The sequence below is a fragment of the Malurus melanocephalus genome, unplaced genomic scaffold (genome assembly GCF_030028575.1).
Source record: "Malurus melanocephalus ecotype Western Australia unplaced genomic scaffold, MMel_1.1 scaffold_149, whole genome shotgun sequence".
NCBI lineage: Eukaryota > Metazoa > Chordata > Aves > Passeriformes > Maluridae > Malurus > Malurus melanocephalus.
In genome coordinates, this window is record NW_026623381.1 from 660,272 (window position 1) to 677,535 (window position 17,264).

The 17,264-nt window shown below is 45.3% G+C and overlaps 1 protein-coding gene across 2 annotated transcripts in view; it reads left to right on the forward strand.

Annotated features, from left to right (window-relative positions):
- Positions 1-251: 251 nt before the first annotated feature.
- BRD3 (bromodomain containing 3) overlaps positions 252-17,264 on the forward strand; it is a 39,474-nt gene continuing 22,461 nt past the window's right edge. Inside the window, exon 1 of one of the 2 annotated variants that reach the window (XM_057371535.1) lies at positions 252-365. The gene's annotated coding sequence lies outside the window, so the exon portion shown is untranslated. Of the gene's footprint in view, positions 366-5,768; positions 6,266-17,264 lie in introns of those variants that run through there. The other variant, XM_057371534.1, reaches the window with a different exon arrangement.

Here is a 17,264-nt window from a genome sequence, read left to right on the forward strand (position 1 = left end):
CAAGTGCACTGGAAAAGACACCTGTCCGAGGTGTTTGTGTGAGAGCAGCTTCCCATGATGATGAAAGGGAAAGAAAAGCCCATGAGTGGCTCAGACTGGAAGGAAGTGACTGCTCTGAGTGCTGCTGGGGTCTCTTTGGGTRGTTTTCAGGGTATCAGGAGCAAAGCTGAGGCTGTGGCTTCTGCTGTGACCAACATATTTAATTTTGTCACAGGTTGCATCGAGACCAGAGACAACCCAGTGCTGCAGATCGGATCCAAAGGACATTATTGTTTGTGGAAAAGTTCCCAGGAACTTCACTACACACCGGACCTGCCCTTTTAGACCTGCCTGCTGAAAACCAGCTCGTGCTTACGTTTGTAGTGGTGAGTAATCAGACACGGAGCTCACAAGCTGTGTGAGCCCATGTTTATGTTTTGGCACAATTAGCAATCTCAGCTCGCATTTTTGTTTGCTTGGGCCCCTCAGCAGACAGAGGAAGTGCAGAACAGACTTGCTGTGTGTTACACTTTGCTCAAGAAATGGAGGAAGGACTCAGGAGAGACCTGCTGCATCTTTCAGGCTTMTAAAGAGCAGCTGATCCCTGACACAGAGCTGTTTCTGGGTGGTTCCTAACATTGCTCTGTTTTTTTTTTTCCCTAAATCCCAGCTACATCACATTCATATGTTTCTTCTGGGATTTAAAAACAAACACTGAACCTTTTCCAGGATGAATTTTCTACCTCCCTCACTACACTCTGAGCCTTGCTTGTATCATTGCCAACATTTGTTCATTTAAAGCTWGGAAATCTTAGCCCAGTGGAGAGCAGGTAGGATTGGATTCATCCTGCTCTGGGAGGGATGTGTACAACACTCAATCGAGGCATGAGGGGCCTATGGAAGTTGAAGAACTCATTTCAATGTAAGATCATGGATCAAACCCCTGTTAGTAAGGACCTGCTAAGAATCATGATTTTGAAGAGCAGGTAGGACTTCTCACAGGACTGGAGTCCTRCAATGTGCTATAAGCTATCRTTCAGCACAAATTCCCCCCAATGCCAGTCCCAGCCAAGTTAATGCATAGAGGCTGCTGATTTGAGAGCCCCAGCCTGAGTCACACAGGCTCTGACTGCCAGACGTGATGACAGCCTGCCTCTCCCAGCCACTTCAACTGGAGCAGCAGGTTCTCAGCACTTCTGTGAATCAGGAGCTTTGTTCTTTGGCTGCAACCACAGTGAACGGGCAGTTCAATACAATTCCCTCACACCCTTGAAATAGTTTGAGTGAAATCTATTTATTACTCATTGTCATTTACAAATCAAGATGTTTGTTACTATTTGGTTAGAGGATCTCTGTGCTGTTCTTTCCAGTCTTTGTGAGGGGCTAGGAGGAAAAGTAAGGAAGCACAGAGGAATCCTTTAGGGCTTTGGCCAGCTGAAGTCTAGCATGTTCCAGTGTCTGTTGGTTTAAACTGCCAGCTCAGTAGCACACACTATTCACAGCCTTGCTTACCTGTGCAAACCACTGTGTTCACAGCAGGTACTGRGTCTCCACATCACACTGAATGGCCAACAAAACCATTCAGATGCAGGTAATTTCTAAAGAAACATTTTTAACTGTGGCCAAAGAGACGTGGCCCTTGGATGGGCAGTTTCTCTTCCATTTCCAAATTCTKTGGTCAGGTCCTTATCTTCTCTCTCACAACAGTTTAGGCCTTTGCCTCTTTCCRTACTTATAAATCTTAGCCCTCTGTATTCCAGTCTCCAGCTCCTCCAAGTAAAGCTTCTTGATACATCCTGGTAAAACACACCATGATCATACAAAATATTTTGTGGGCTCTTCATGCCCTTCCTCTCCATTGCAGTGGAAGCCCTTCATCTCCGTTTCACTAGTTTGAGAACTTCCAGCCTGGAAGAACTTTATTTAAACCCACTCTGGACCCTCCCCTGGATACTGGCTGTCTCCAGACCAGCATTCAGATTACAATCAAAACTCCTCTTTGCAGATGAACACKTAAAAGCTCCTTTAGGTCTTGGGCTGCTCAGTTCTTTCCTGTCTTCTGTTCAAACAGCACAGTGCTGTGCCTTTGGGAGCTGCTAGACATCCTGGCYTCCCAGACTGGGGGCTCTGCTCACCCTTTTCCAGATGAAGAGCTAACACTGAAGATCCAAAAGGCTTCAGGCACTGACAGATTCCTGGGAGTGAGGAGCCAGGGCGGCCTCACCAACTGGTGTGTCCAGGCTCTCAGAACTACAAAGAATGAGTCAGAAGAGCTGAGTCCCAGTTCTGACTCTGCCCATGATTCTCTGCATCACCATATTCCCTCTCAACTTCCTCAGCTGAAAAACAGGAGTCATAATATTTCCTTACCTACAAAAGCTGTTAGGAGGATTATTGCATTGTTGTGAATTCCACAGATGAAAGGTACTACAGAAGAACAAACTGCAATTATTGTTTCAAACCTCTGCCCTAATCCTGTCATCCTTAACTTACTGAATAACACTTACTCAATCGAGGAAATCCTGCCACTACACTGAAGAAGATCATTGGAAATGATGACTCTCTGTTGCAATAAGAGCATTTATCCCCTTGTGTTCAACACCCTTCTGCCTGGCACTGGAGTGATCCGAGTCATAATCTCTCCTTGCAGTGGGGAACTGTGGTTTTGATGGTGAAACAGGCACAGGTGAAAATCAAAAGCTTGCAGTAAGTACCTGTTGCAAAGATCAGAAAAATTGGTGCTCTCAGCCTTCTAARTACTGTTGGGTGCAGTCACACAAGGCACTGAGCATAGCCCATCCTCACAAAACTCATCTGTCCCCCAAATATCTCCCTTTTCTGCGTCCATCCCCTCTTGTTTTCAAAACACTCAACACTCTACAAGCAGAGAGGCAAAGTTCCCTGAAAACCACTCTGGTTTTGCACAAATAACATTTTTCCTGTTGAAGCCTGTGAACAAAGCTTCTGAGAAGGATGTAGGTACCACTGGGCATTRCAGGTTAAAAGTATTGCAACAGCCRGGAATAAATACATGGCAGGTATTCGTTAACAAGACACTAATTGGGTAACTCGAGGTGCAACAAAAAAGACCATAGAGGCCAATCAGCAGGTTGTGGATGAATCTACGATGCTCYTCTGAGCTTGGGGAGCAGGAGGAAGTAAAGAGCTACTGCTGCAGTTTTGCATTTTATGGAAAAGCTGGTGTTAAGGTGTCTCAGAAGAGGCAGCCTGTTACATCTGGTACATGAAACTGTGTGACAAAATCAGTTCAGAATTTAATTTAAAGATTACGGCTCTCTTTTCCTCGGTTGAAGTGCTTTTACTTTGGTTTTGGTAACTTGAGCTTAAATTGTTCTGATTTGATTTCACTGTACCTCCTAAGGGGCTTATTCAAACTGAGTCAGCCTGTGCCTGTTTGGCTAAACCATTATCTAAACTCACTGCCTTGCATAAAGAAGGCTTTAGGGATCCCAAAATATGTTTGCTTTCCTAATCCCTTGGAGGATGTAGCGGGGTTCTTCAAGCACAAGTCTAGAGACCAACAGGTAGGTGTGTGAGTGACTGGTGTGTTCCAGGTTGAAAGCTGATAGYGGTGAAATCTCTGGGGACAGTTTCCCACGTGAATTGTTTTGCCTGCTCAGCCTGATGCATAATGAACACAATAATTTGGGATGAAACTGTCTTACACCCACCCTGGGAGAGATAAGGCAGGATAAGGTGTAACTGGAGACTGCTTTTGGGCTGCAGTTTTGATGCACCCTTCATCATCGTGCTCCTGAAAGTGGATTTGCAGTAAGGATCAAACTCCAGTATTGAAYTTGTGAACGTTCACTGTGAGGTGAGTGCCCTGCTAGCTTGGAGAGTTTTATTCTCTCGCAGAGTTTCTGCTCTCTGGCCTCTCTTGCCTCTGCCTATTTGCCTGCACTCCCCTGCTTCTGCTATTATGATCTCTGCTTGTTACTGGGCTTGCTGAAAACTTTGCATTAGGAGACCCTTGTTCAGTTCCTTGTGGCTCTGCCAAGTCTTACGTTGGAGCCAAYACTTTTTTTCTGTTGCAGGAATTTGTCTTAAACTAGAATAGAAATAATTCTTTAAAATCGAGCTTTGAGATTATGATTTAGTTGAAAAGGAGTCTTTAGCGTGYATGGGGTCCATTTTTCCAAGTGTTYATAATGAATACTCAKCCCATTTCTCCCTGCCCCCTCCCTTGGAAAGTTTCAGCTGCCAACTTTTCCCAGCCCCTGTGCCCAGAGCTGCAGCAGTTTTCATTTAGGGGTCATGCTTACGATTTGGTGTCTGTGTATGTTATAGCATTMATGAATTCCTACTCTGGTTATCCATGTGGATTAGGCACATCCTGGAGCAGGACAGTGCTTTCAGAAGAACTGCCCTGGTTCCCTTCAGCTCTCAAATGCTTTGATACATGTGTGGTCTTTTGGATTGCCTTGAAATGAGCTTGGAGCAGAATGATGGTAAAAAGTGCTCAAAATGCATTCTCCTATTCTCCCTTGTATCTGGTGTTCAGGACACTTGTGGGCAGGGCAGAGTTTCAAAGGGATTTCCTTGCTCAGTCTGGCAGTTAGGTTTGTGAACACCAGCTCATGAAATGTGGTGATTCCCCTTAAGAATTCCTAGAATTTACCTTTTCCTTACTGCTTGCAAGCTTTCTGCTCCTGCAGAGACCATGTGCTYTGGGTGTGGAAGGTGGGGAGGTGACTTTTGGGTACCTGATGGTCAAATCAAAAGGGTCATCTGACAGGAGGGAAGCCCAAGTCATACACACTGACCTAGACTCCAGTTTAAGTGTTGATGCAGATTCATCAAATGCTGTCTGAGCAAATGTATCCAAAAATGGTGGAGTTGTGAGTTTCTGATTCCTGGATTTGAACAAACCTTAGAGTTGAGTGCCAAAAATCACTTTTTTTGGATAGGGGGTTTGGTTAAGGCATGTGCACAACTTTGGTTYTATCCTGAGGCAGCTGCATGGCTGAGTGGAATTCTCTTAAGCCTGTACAATCTTTCTGATTATATCATACCTCTGGAGAAATTTCAGTCCCATTGGCTGTGTTTTTCTAAAACTAATCTTCTGGAAATAAGGTCTTTTAGTAAAACTGCCTTCACCTTATGGTTACAATAAACTGACTTATTAATTGGCATCAGCATGTGGCTGTCTGAACCAGCAGCGTGGCAGCCTCTGCTGGCACACGTGTCCACAGAGAAATCCCCTCACTGCCTTATTCCATATTGGCACTCAAATGTTCCCCTCATTTATTTTCCAATAGCTCTGTTATTTTTMTTTCCTTCTTTTCAATTCAATCCTATTTTGGCTTATAACAATTTTTCGTTTTAACTTCTGTTTGCAGTTGTGGATTTGCTTCAGGACATGGGTTGTGTTGGTCTGTTATTTGGAAGTGTTTGTAACAGCGCTGATGTTTGTTGATGCTTTTATGGTGGTGTGCTGGTAAATTTCGCATTGTTTTTATTGTATACATTAATTTCTGTTGTTTTCAGCAGTTGACAATGTTATGAAATGCACCAACTACATCGGGCTGTCGGTTTTCTTGATGGATTTTTTTTGGCCGCTCACTACTCCAGCGTACATCGGCGGCAGGCTATTTTTATTGCAGCTCGTATTAGTTGTTGCGTAATAAATGCGAGAGCGCATTACCCAATGCAAACCGCGATTTAAAAAAAACACACCAAAAAAAAAAAGGGGGCGAGAGCAGTTGTGATTTCCAGCTCGGCCTCCCGCAGCACGCGTGTCCCCGCGTGTGTCCCACGCGCGTTTCCAGCCGCACTTTTCAGGCTCTGCTCGTACCTCGGGAGCCGCGGAGGCGCGACGCGGGCGGAGGGGGGAAGCCGGGATTTTCCCCGGCCATGTCTGCCCGGGGGACAGCCGCCAGCCGCCACCTCCGCGCCGCTCCTTGTCGCGGGTCCCYAGCCCCGAGCCGAGCCGGGCGTTTGCTCCGCGGGGGACACGGCGTTGGGCGGCCCCACCGCCCGCTGACCGGGGCATCACCCCTGCCGTTCCTGTCCCCTGCCCGCCGCTCCGGGGAGGGCGCGGGGGGCCGAGGGGGACCCGCCGGCTTCTGGGACTTGTAGTGCGGGCCGCGGCCGCCGCTGCTCCCCCGGCCTGGCCCGGGACTACGGTGCCCACATGGCCTTGCGCCCCGGCGCATGAGCGCTCGGGCGCTGTAGCGCATCTATTATACTGCCTTGCCGAGGATAAAAAGAAGAGCAACTGGAGGGACTATAAGGCAAACGTTGCTGGAGCTGCCGGGGCAAAGTAATCTATTTAATCTTTCCCTTTATTTGTTAGATGCTTGGGTGTGCATTGCTAGCACTGGGCCATGGTTTCTGGAGGGAGGGGGGCTGGGGAAGAAGGGGGAGGAAAGCAAAACCCACTTGGGAAAGGCCAATGCTGATTTTTTTTTTATTTTTTTTTTCCCTCCTCTCTTCTTCTGCTCCTTCTTGTTGCGAGAGCTCCGCGTCGCTCCCCGCGGCCCCGCAGCCTTTGTGCGCCGCCACAATTGTAACAAAGCGCGGCGGGGCTGGCTGCAGCCTGGCCATTGATTTCCTCCCGGCCCCGCCGCTCCTGCCCACCCTTTTCTTCTTCTTCTTCTTCTTCTGCCGCTTCTTCTCCATCTTCTGCTTCCCCCCTCCCCTTCTCGCCGAGCGCCCGAAGACGCCCCGGCCGGGCGCAGCCGCGGCCCCGCCGAGCCCCGCTCCCCAACGCAGGACGGGGTTTCTTTCTTTCTCTTTTTTTTTTGTTTTTTTTGTTTTCCTTCTTCCCCCTCTCTCGCTCGCTTTCCCTCGCTTGCTCTCTCTGCCCGCCATCTTTTGAAGGGGAAAATTAGGGGCGAAGAAAAGGAGGGCTGCAGGCGCTCTTAAAAACAAGGAAAAAAGAAAGAAAAAAAAGAGGGAGGGAAGAGGGGAAAAAAAAAAAAGAAAATAAAAGAAATAGCGCGGAGGAGCGGGGGGGATTAGGCAGCCTCCAGCCCCCGGTGCCGGCGGAGCGCGGGTCTCGGCTCCGCGTTTTTCGCGGCCGCGCTCGGGCGCGGAGCGGAGCCCGGCGGCGGCCCCAGCCCTGGGCCAGCGCCCGCCTGCTCCGGCCATTTCCCCGGCCCCGCCGCTGGCTTGGGAGCTGGAAAAAGGTCTGAGCAGGCAGCGGATGRTGGGCTGGAAAGTGCGCGTTTCGCGTGTTGTCCGTGTCCGCATGCATTTATTTATGTATGTGTGTGTGTGTGTATCCAGCTGCTCCGCTCGTGTAAATATCCGGTGTTTACCAAACTTTTGCAAATAAATGGAAACCCCAGGGTTCGCTGCCTAAACTTGGTATGCTTTCTAGGTGTAAAAAGAAACGCAGATCGCAGATATATATATRGAAGTGTCACGCTATAAATAATGCTACCGATAATAAAATGTAAAACTTCAAAACTCAGCCGTCCTTCTCCTCCGTTTATACTTCTTGTTTGGGTTTGGCACCTCCCAGAGCGCTGGGGATAGAGCATTATTTGTAGCCTGCTTGGTTTCACTTTCAAACAAAGCTGTAGTGTTCAGGTCGCGGGTCTGTGTGCGTCTTTACGTGGCTGGGTCTTGCAGAGCATTAATTCAGAACGTGTTTTCCTCCACAATTGACTTTTGACAACGTGGAGAATGCGTTCTGTGAGGTTCGGGGTAAATGTTCTGTGACAGTCTCGGAGTGTGGATGTTCCTTTCTACTGATTTCTTCAGGAATCAAAAGTTACTAAAATAAACTTGTTTGGATGAGCAAATATGATGGCTTCACTAACATTTTAAACTTTTAGATGTAGTTTTGGGTTTTTGGTTTTTTTTTTTTTTTTGCATCTTACGTTTCGTTGTACTGGTAAATAATAGCAGGTTCGGAGTTGACATAGTTAGCAAAGCACACCTGCTGTTCCTTGCTGGGAATAGAGAAGCATGTTTTTAAACATGCTTGWTAGTATTTTTAAYGYGTACARTGTACATGAATGTGCTGGGGGGGTGTGTCTACATGAAACTGRAAGTTTAGTTTTAAAGCTGAAACTGTTGTCTTTAATTCACACAGTGYTAAGCCAAGGTATTAGAGGGGACTTGGTGACTGCCATATGTGCTGCAGGATCCGGGTGACAAGTGCAGGATAAATATGCATCGATCAAAACAAACAAGAGGTCCCCAAAGCAGTTTGGTTGCTTTACAAGCAAAAAAACAAAAAAAAAAACAAAAAAAAAAAAACAAAACAAAAAAACAAACCACGATCTGTATTGCTTACAACTCCCCAACTGCTTGAGTGTACTGTGAATGCAAGTCCTGCCCCCTGCTCTGCAGATCACAGCACTGTCAGACTGCTGGGTGTCTCAGTTTGGTGGCGCAGAAGTTTGGGGAGTTTTTAATAATACCCTGGGAGGCTCCTGCTGAAACAGAGTAACTCCAGACCTCAAAGCCTTCTTTTTGGAAAGAATAAATGCTAAGATTGTGTRTTTGTTTCTCTTTAGTCTGCACGGGATAAAAATACTCGCTCATGCGTATTTAGTGTTTTGAGACAATGTTTAATAGAAGGGTTGGGCAGGGGATAACAGTTTTATACAATGTTCAGCATGAGCTTGATTGCAATATTGTCTCTTCAGTGCTCAGTGCTGAGACAGTAGCTGTTCCAGTGAAAGGCTTTTTACTTGTTGTGACCTATGCATGCAGAGTTTAAATTAAGAAAGAATGCATGTGCAACGTGAAGTGTCCGAGGGTTGTTTTCAAAACTAACTCTGGAGTGTTAGTTCTGTTATCTTCAAATAAAAAATAGGCTTCTGGAAATAAAACTGGTGTCACTTAAGCACCAAAGTACTTACAGAAACTTTAGTTCTTGTTATTTAAAAAGTATTTAGAGGAAAAGCATGCTGGAGTCTGATGTTTCAGCTCAGTAAGCATGTTGGGCAGCCTTGCCCTTGTACTGTCTGTCTCTAAAGAAGGCTGATTTTGTTATTAGTCAGTGTCTGCAAATGCAAGTGTTTCTGTGGGCTTCTTAGCTGGTTGTGTCTTTGCACTGCTGTGTACAATGACTTAAATAACAGTTCTTAATAATCTTGCTAAAGGCCTCTGCTGAGTTAAGAACTGTGTGTTTAGAGCTCATCTCTTAAAACTGTGCTAGACTTAAAACAGAGGTTTTTGGTATCCTCTGACCTCACCTGCAGGCCAGGGTCCAACCTGCCTGACCTGAAGGTCTCTCCCTGTGAGGCTGAAGGCAATGCACACACACACAGAGYTGTTTAGCCTGGGGAAGGCTGGGGCTTCCCAGAGGTTTTCTGGCACATCTCTTACTTGGTGCAAGTTCTGAACGATGCTGTTTAATATTTACCTTTTCACTTKGAGAGGAGGCACTTGTGCAGTGGGGTGTGGGTTTCCAGCCAAGCCCTGCTGCACTCCTAGAATCTCACTCCTCCTCCGGGGAGTAATCTGGGAGCCTGATCGCTCTTGTTGACAGCACAAACAACTCGGGAGTCAAATCCCTCTTCTCAGCAGCAGCTGAGTGATGTACTGAGGTCTCATATTTCAAAGGCTTAATTACTTTTACAAAATATATTACTCTGTCTACTTTGGTAAGCTATCAGGTGCTTTCAGCACAGGCAGAACTATACTTTGCTAAATAAATGAACAAAGAGTGTTTTGCATCTCAGTGTTGTTGATTGTTTCTCTTTAATCCTGGTTGCTCCTTCTTTGCTAATTTGCAAAATTCATTAATCCACAGTGGGTTTCCCAGTCATTACCATGAGCCATATGTTTTGTTTTGTTGTATGTGGTGTTGGTTTTTTTGGTATTTGTTTTGTTTTATTTCAAATTGCTACATTATCCTTCAGTACTAGCCCAGAATGCCGTTGTAAGCAGTAGAGTTCTGGGAATTGGGAGGAAACCATTGTGTGCTGTGCTGTGCTGCTCAGTGAGCTGTCAGGACGTTTTGGAAGGATCTGTGCACCTCGAGCTTTTCATTCCATGGGATTTTACTGTGGCATCGGGGTTGTTTGGTCAATCGTTAGTGCTTGTTGGAGGTGAACAAGTCTCTTTGGGGCACTCTAACTCTTTAACTCACTTGTTGCTGAAGCCAGGGTTAGGAGGATGTAAATTCTTCTGGAGAGCAGTGTAGAAATTCTCTGTTATGTGCTGTTTTTTCTAGTAGTGCTTTACTCATTCTTCTTGATAAGATACTGACTGAAGAAATTACTCACTTCTGTTTTGGGTTCCTTATGCACATTTCCAGGCTTTGGTCTCTTTTCAGCAAATGTTGTCATATTTGGAAGTATTCAGCAACATGGATYGCCTGGGCAGAGGAGGTTTTTTTCTTTCCTGGGACCAGGACTTTCTCCTTTCCACAGCATTCCAGTAGGTGTGGGAAAGACAATCTGAGGTGAAATTTCTGTTCTTGAGAGACCAATCTGGAATGAACTGCCCTGTCTGAACTAATCCCATTTACTGTCAAACTTTGAGATGTAGACTCAGATGTGATTGACACCAGTCTGCTTTGGAAATGATTCTGTTTGCTCCTGTCTTTCCTTTAAAGAGAGAGAGGCAGGGACAGGAAAGGATTGCTGTTCTCTCTTGAGGTTTACACTTGGAGCACTTTCCCGTGCTGACATCCATGCAGAGGACTCATGGACTGACACAGATGTACAGGCAGAGATGTTCTCTATTGTGACTGACTCTCCTGTTGTAACCAAACCTTACCTGACTGAAGAAAATGTACATTTTTCCTTCTGGTACTTGGTCTTTCAGCTGCTCAACGTATYCTTGTGTAACATCACAGAGGGTGCCTGGTTGGCAATATCCCTTTACCAAAACCCATCAATACAGCCGTGCTGAGAAAAATCTGTTTTCTTCAACTGCCTTGGTCCATTGGTTTGGCTATAAGCAAGTGCAGAGTTTGCAGCCCAGAGCTTTTTGCTGGGAGGGGCTGTAGGATGTAGCTGCCTTTTTGCTTACCAAGCCTGGTTTAGGARCTGTGTTGTGCTGTGAGCTGTAGTGAAAGTGATAAACTGAGCACGTGTGTGTRTGTAAGAATTGTGCCTGAGTTTAGTGGAGAACACTGTTCCTTCCTGGAAAGCATTGCTTTTTGCAGCTTTTTTTGGTGCTAGAGTGCTGTTCAGGGTCTGTGAAATAGTGTTGAAGTGCAGCTCTTCAATGAAYAAAGAGGGAATATTTCCTCAAGTTTCCCCTGGAGTAAGTGCTTGCCTGAGTGGGAGTGTTATGGATCAGCCAGCGTGCTGAAAATGTGCTCCTTTCCTGGGCAGGAACAAGCCACRTGGGAATCAGTTGGGATACTTGTGTCCACACTGCCATGGTCATATTTCCTTTGACTTGAACTTCATCCATATGCAGGAGCTCTGAGCAGCTTAGGGCTTGTGTGCTCTAAGCTGTGGGTGCTCTCAGCAGGAGCTGTGCAGGGGAGCTGAGCTCTCCTGTTAGGATTCTGTCCATCTGCCCTTAGCACTGCTCCCTGGGTGTCTGAGGTGGTAGAGAGCACCTTCCYCCCTGTTCTGAATCAGCAGCCTCTGCTCCCTGCATAGGGAGGGGTAATASACTTTAAGATCCAAATTTTTCCCTTTCTCGCAGACCGTTTGGAGATTTAAATCAAACATGCAAACTCAGAGAGTGGAAACTGCTTTGATACTCTCTGAGGAAGCGACAGTGGCCTAAGTATCACAGTTTGTTCACACCTCAGCTGACCTGGAACTTCCTTGCATAGCTGAGCAAATTTATGGATCTACCCAACCTTGGCAAAATCACTTTTCATCGGAAGTAGCAGAGCCCATAGAGCCTTTTGTACTTGTGTGGCTGTGTTTGCTTTAAGTTAACACACAGAGTTATTCTGGGACAATGTGCTTGTTCAAACACAAGGCACTTCAATTGGTTTGGAAACAGATAAAGCCAAGTTGGTGGCAGTGTGCACAGRGGATGAGTGGTGGTCTTAAATGGGAGGGTGACTGCTGTGAGAAGTGATTGCTCTGCCTGCAAAGCTGCAATAATTCCCTTGGTGTGTGGGGGCTCTTACTCTGCCCCATTACCAGGTCTAACATTACTGTGACTGAGCTAACAAGCAGTATATTTATGTCATAGTAATTTAATCCCTTTCAGTTCATTCTTCATCCCCTTAAACTGACTTGATTGTCACATATTGATTTTAGGTGGACTTTGCATGGGAAAGGTGCAGGGCTGTAGTTGTAAACCCAGAGCATGATTTAAAGCAGTGGCAGCTCATCCATTTTTACTGTGCTTGTAATGCTTTTTATCCTGGAGTGAATCCATTCTTTTTCCAAATAATAACTTTAATAATTTAAATACATAAAAATAAATTTAAAAATTAAGTAGGAGAAAGCATTGGAGGGCAAGAAATGGGCAAGGCAGGCTGTTGATGAAGATATTTTCTCTAATGAATCACTTTGGTTCTGCTCTGTACAGTGAAATGCTTCAAACAAGTTAACAGACGGATCTGAGTCTGTTTATTAGAAGTCTGTCGATGTTTGCATGGAGCTGCCCCTAAGGAGAACATCTGTAGCACTTGTAAATCATATTAATAATGCTGATATATGGCCTTGGAGARCTGGTGGTGTAAGGGAGAATTGCAGTGTAGGTTATTAGCTACACAGAGCAGGAAACAACCCTTTAAATAGGTAGTACAGAGGAATTAAGTGCTATTTGCAAGGGCTCTGTATTTTATACTTTGCTCAGAGTACTTTCTGTACTTGGTTTCATAAGAGGAGGTAATCTTCCTGTTCATGTAGCCTCTTAAACTCAGCTGGAAGTGGAATCTGACTGTATCTAACCCTCCTCCCTAACAGGTGTCRCTTAGGACCTTTTGGGTGTTGTGCTTTATCTTCTAGAAACGTGTTTAAASAGTGCTGCAGTGTGGGCAAAGGGATAAAGCAGATGGCAGTTTTAGCTTTGCACTTTCTTCCAATGACAGTGAGTTGTGTACTTAGTAAAGAAGTTGTTTCCAGAAACCCCAGTGATGGTATTTGAATACCTTGTAAATACAGATTCCTTTGTGCTCTTGCTTTTTTTTTTTTTTCCTGTTCTTTAAAATTTGTTGCAACCTTAACACTGAGAAGGAGTTAATCTGTAAAAGCGTGGGAAAAGGCTAATGACTTTAATTGCAGATGGCAGTGGAAATATTGATACCCTCATTTTACAAGTRGGGGATAACAAGCCTGCAGCCTGGGATGTCAGAATTGTCAGCAGGCTGGTTTGTAGCTGGGGTTTTTATAATTCTGTGCAGGTACAGCAGACGCTTGGAGATGCTCTGCCCAGCAGGGAAGTAGTTGAGCTCTTGTGGCTTTTTCTTTTCCTTTTTTTAGCCTTTTCTTCAAAAAGCTTTGTGTCCAATAATCTCTCTTTTTGGAAATCAAAGTGCAGAAAAAGAAACAATCATGACAAAACCTGTTGTGGAAAGGCTGTGTGTCATTTATTCACTGTATRCTGAATCAAACCGAGTGAATTTGAGGGTTTTCTTATGCTGTARAAGTACACATAGCACTGTATGCTGATTGAAAAGGGGAAGGGCTGATTTTTTTCAGGACACAAATGTTTAACTGTGCAGATCACATCCTTTAAAAAGCAGAAAACGAGGGTGTAGATGTACAATAATCCCATTAGGAGTTCTGGACCCTGTGTGGGTGTTGCCACGTTCTACTTTACTGGGTGTACCTAAAGGCTGCTGCTGTGCACGTATCAGCTGAAACTTGGGACASGGCCAGAGTGTGTGGGGCTTTTTGTTCTTTTTTCAGTTTGTTTGTGTTTTAATACTTTAACTGAAATAGTATGTGTTGACCTAAAATTGGCAAAGCTGTTTTCTGCAGTCAAAAGATGAATCGTCAGGAGTGTCACTTGTTAGAGAAGTTGTGCCTTGAAGTAGGGAGGCTTTAAAGAAATAGGGGAAACAAAGGGAATTAGGGACAGAGCCTTGAAGGAGATGGGTTATGGTGCTTTAGTCTGTAGTTCAGAAAAGTAGGCTGGGTCAATCAGCAGCCTGTGGTCAATCACATTTTCAAACAGCACAAAATAGGGAACTTTCACTTCTGTCCCCTCACTCTACTCATCCCTTCTTCCTTTTCCTGACTTTCTCTGTTTTGGTTTTTCCCAGAGGATGTAGGGTTCCTCTTGCAGTTTCTCTGCCTGTTTCCTCTTGCAGTTTCTCTGCTCAGTAGTATTTACATCTGTTTCTTTCCACCAATTTTGTTTCCTGAAGGAATACAAGCAGGAGCCCCAGGCTGACTTCTGCTGAAGCCACTGAGTATCAGGTTAAGACTATTCAGCATTATCATCTAGTTCTGAAATGATTAGCAGCCTCAGCCTACTGCTTSTCMCTTGAGTGGTGTGTCCAGGATGGAYCTSTTGCTCCTGCACTTTTAGCTGTATGATTTGTTCTTAACAGCTYTCAGCAAGTGAGATTTTTATCTTTTGCTCCATGTGCTGTGGCAGCTCCRTTGTCTTGGGATGGCTGGGCAAGCATGAATTCAGAGATTGCCTCCTGAGATCTGTTACAAGCAAGTTCAGGCTGAAGGAACATCACCTTGTCACACAGTTTGTCTCCCAGTTTCAGAGCAGTTGGTGATGCTGACATGAAGGATGCTTAGAAAGGGTGACTGTGGTTCAAATCCAAGCAAGCAAATGGATTTGTAGTTCTGGTTGTTCTTGAAGTATGGAYTTGAATGGAAAACCAGGGATGAGTAGGGGTGGAACAGTAGATTCTGACCTTCTGTGAGGTTTGAAGTGATAGCAATACCAGAAACACAGAGAGGTGAAATAACAAAGAAGGCATCCAGCATGCAGAATTCATGCCTGTWCTGAATTAGCAGAATTGAAAAGTCTGCAGAAGTTGTGACTGAGTGTCTGGAGCCTTTTGCTATGTCCATCAGCAAGGCTTGAATTTGGGGTCACCACACTTTCCCCACTCCTTGGTCAACTTTGATGTAAACATGAAGATTCCTCTCCTTGATTAGGTTGAAATTTCTTTTTGTGCTATTTTAAGAAATGTGATGGCAGAGAGCAGGATTTCCATACTCCTGCACTCCTYACYCTTRTGCAGGGGGATTCCTCTTRCTAGGACCCCATTCTGCAGCACTGCTGCAGGGTGAGGATGCTTCTCCAGGGCTGGTGGCACTGACTCCCTCAGCTCTCCCAGCTATTGTAACTGAGACAGCGACAGCACCCACATGTCTGATCTGTCTGACAAGAGTCTCCAACCCCAGAAACRTAGCATTCAACCTCCCTCATCATTTTATCTCTCTAACAGACAGCTGGGAAAGGAATTRACTCAGGTAGAGAAACCACAAAGTGTGGAGAGCTTGAATTTGTTCCTGTCCATGCTTAAATCTTCCTYAGAAAGAGGTTTATCTTGATTGACCAATTAGTTGTATCTTGCAGGTGATAGGTCTGCAAAACCCTCTGTGGTGAGGTGCTGAGCCACAGAGACCTTGTAATTTAATGAGAGGGGAAAGTTGCTGAGCACTTTGCAGGATCARGCTGGAAGTGGTTCCTGAATCCCAGAGGACTGAGCTGCTGTCTGTGTTGTGGTTTTCCCTGGATTTCCAGTGTGCCCTCAGCCACGTTCCTGCCTCCCTGAACTCTCCTGCCCCGCATCCTTCTCCTGACATGCTGAGAGTTTGGATGGTATGTGGCCATGTGCCAGTGCTTTCCCAGCACTTCCTTTTTTCCTGATGTCCATGGCTGCAGGGCTGCTGCTGCACTGGGGCTTTTRGGGGCCTGCAGCCACCCCTACAAATGCTAGAAGTTGCCAAATAAGTRTGGAGTGCAGTGGATAAGAGAGCAAATCTGCTCTGAAGCAGGATGTTTTCCATGTAAATCTTGGTTCTGCTGTCTGATTTCTCCTGGCTCTGCCCTGTTAGGTGGTGTGGGTTCAGGCCTGTGGGTCACACAAGGTAATTCCATTGCATCTCCACCTTTCCCCTCTGGGAAGAAATGGCACGAGCAGAGTTTGCCCAGACATGYGGTTATCCCAAATACTTCACTTGATGTGCCAAATCTCTCTTATGTAAAAGCCCAACACTTTTTTTTCCATTGCCATTAAGGTGCAATTTGTGTATCTTGTGAGAGGCACCACCACCAGCATTTTCCTGTAAAGCACCTCCCTATTCCCATCCTGTTGATTTGGATGTGCAAGCCACCAGCTGCTCCAAGTACTCTGGAACCTGTTCATAGATCTCTTTTATTACAACCAAGCACTTGTTAACTTTTTCATGATAGGCCACCCAGTTAATTTGCTGAAGTACCTCCTGGCAGATTTTTTTGCAAGTTGYAGTTCAGCTTATCTCAATCCAGCCCTTAGTGCAGAATCAGGTCTCAAAGCTGGCTGAAATCCTTCAGTCAGGAATCCAACACAGAGTAAGCTCTATAACCACTCACTTTCCTTCCTCCTGTAGCCTTTTAAACAAAACTGTGTGACTCAGGAGCTTGCACAAAACCAACATATGTCTGAGTTGAAATTTGCCTCCATGTTTTCAGAGGACCACAAAAAGCAGGGCTGGAAGAGATGTCCAGAGGTCATTCTGTCCTCCCTAATGCAAAATAAGGTCAACCATACCAAATCCATTATGAGACTGGTCACTTAAAACCATTCTCAAAAACAGATTCAAAGCTATGGAAATGAACTTGGTTTAGTGTTAAACATTACTCCCTGCACTTGAAACTGCAGCCTTTAGAAAGCATTTGAGCTCCATCTGATTTGTGTGTTACCAGCGGTGTGTGACATGCAGCTAAATTCTTGCTCAGACTCAATCAGAAGGTGCTTCCTGTGGCTTTAGTGACTTGAGGGAGAGAAATGCTCTGGCCTATAATTATCAGAAAGTCCATCACTTTATCTGAGGTGCCTAACAGTGTTTATAAATCTCCATTGCTTTTATTAAAGTRACTTTAATGTATCCCTGGGTTTGAAGACATCTTGTCAGAGATCCTAGAGCAGCGTGATTTGCAGGGAGCACTGAGTGGGCATCAAAACTGAAGACCCTTGAAATTATCAGTTATTCCTGGCTGATTACTACCTACTGGTTAGGAGCCCACAGGCTCCTTGCTGAGGAAACACCTGCTCTTATAATAGCCAAGGAGAGACCAAGGGTGGGAAATCCATCTGCATAATCTGATGAGCATTAAACTAACCAAGTCAAAAGCCAAGGAACTGACTTAATCTGCTGTGATCTTTTTCCCCTCCCTCTGCAGAGGTGAGCTCAGGACACAGTTGCATCTCCCAGTCTTAGGATGTTATTAGGGTGGAGCTCAAAATAATATGC